Genomic DNA, 1,804 nt, shown 5'->3' on the forward strand with positions numbered 1-1,804 from the left:
CTAACCCGTGTCCTGTGATTCTGTTTTTTTTTTATTATTTTTTTAACCCAGATGTTTATGGATTCAGTATATTGGTCTATTAGATAAGTACAGGTAAACTGTGACACACTGATATGATTTATTTTCTTTCTTTCTGTCCTTCTCTCTCTCTCCCTCTCTCTCTCTGTGTGTGTGTGTGTGTGTGTGTGTGTGTGTTGTGCACTAGAAGAAGGTGGGAGATTCAAACAGCCTCCCAACAGCTGACTCACTGACGCATTTGTATCATAGCGGACATTCCACTAATTCTAGAGCTGAGAGTAAACATCAATACATTTTTCCATGTAAAAACGACCTTTTCATGCTTACAGTTAGTAGACATGGTAATCACTTTAAACGTGAAATATTGGTTTTAGCTTAATTAAAAAACACACACATTAGGCTACTTAGTCTTTCTAACTTAAATAGTTATATTCTCTAATCACTGTTAAAGTCAAGAGCAGAAGGGAGTAGCCTAAATGTTTAATATGTCGGCAACTTACAAGACTAGCTCGAGGGTGAACATTCACTTTTCCCTCAAAACAGAAGAAAACGAGAACTGAATTAAACGGCATTTGCCATGCAGGCTAACCTATGATGACGAGTAAACGCATAATGTAGCCTATCTAATAGGTTCGTTAAAAAAAGGTTGACTAGGTTACGTTTGGGTATAAAGATTAGAGCCTTTTGTTGGGAAAACAAGGGACACTGTTCTTTTTGTGCGCTTCGGCGAGAAGAACATGTGGAAGCAATCGGGCCAAGCGGCTGGAGATATGTGACTCTCTACGAGAGCGCTGCGGGGCGAGCAGGTCGGGGAGGGTGGGATGGGGGTTGGGCGGTCCGCGGGTGGTGGTGAACAGTTGGGGGTGTTCTGCCCCAGGGACTCCTATCCTTGCACATAGCCCGTACAAAGGACTTAACAGTGTCGCCAAGCCGGGAGACTCTATGAACACTGCAACACACCCTTTCCTCCGATTTACTTTTCCAAAAGTGCTTTAACTTTAACTACCTTTAATATAGAAAAGGAAAAAGATACAACAAATCTTGTTCCAAAAAATCGTAGATCGTAAATCGTAGAGCTAATTCCCATTATCGATATACTTTCCAAAACAACACGTACGAAAATAAACGACAGAGCATTGTCTGTTACCAAAGAAGTTGGAGAAAAGTTGAAACGTGAAAGTCCTGCTGTTTATGGTGTTAGAGCGCCCCCTGTGTATCTCCCATGCTGACATGGCGTAGGCAGTTGGAGGAGTTGAACATACTCTCACCATTCTACATCACTACTAGCCTATTTCAGTTTGCATTAATTATTCAGTCAGATAAATGATTCAACATTTTGATTTCTAATACTTTAGTGATATAATCTATATGTAAATTATGTAAAATGGAGCAGACTACATTTACACTGTGAATGTCCTTGCTTCTCAGAATCATACCTGACTTTGGGTGCATGTAGGCTACTGATACGTGCCTTTTCGAGAGCGTCTTTCAATAGGTCACTTGACTTCATTGTCTTTCAAAAAGCCTCCCTTATTTTAACGGGGCCCCTTCTGCCTCACACTTACGGGGAATATGTTTTTTTCTTCCTTCCCCCGTATTACCATGCACCTCCTTCCTAACTGCAGAGTACAGAGAAATCTGACGCTCGCTTCGCAACTCAGCGTACGGACTGGGGCTTTTATTTTGAAAGGAACCCCAGAACTGGAGAGGGAGGAGGGGGTCATTTCCTGAAAGTTATTTACTTTGAGCCAGATGATTAGTTCTTTGGGAAGGATGGACTGTAACA

The sequence above is a fragment of the Alosa alosa genome, chromosome 9 (genome assembly GCF_017589495.1).
Source record: "Alosa alosa isolate M-15738 ecotype Scorff River chromosome 9, AALO_Geno_1.1, whole genome shotgun sequence".
Taxonomy (NCBI): Eukaryota; Metazoa; Chordata; class Actinopteri; order Clupeiformes; family Clupeidae; genus Alosa; species Alosa alosa.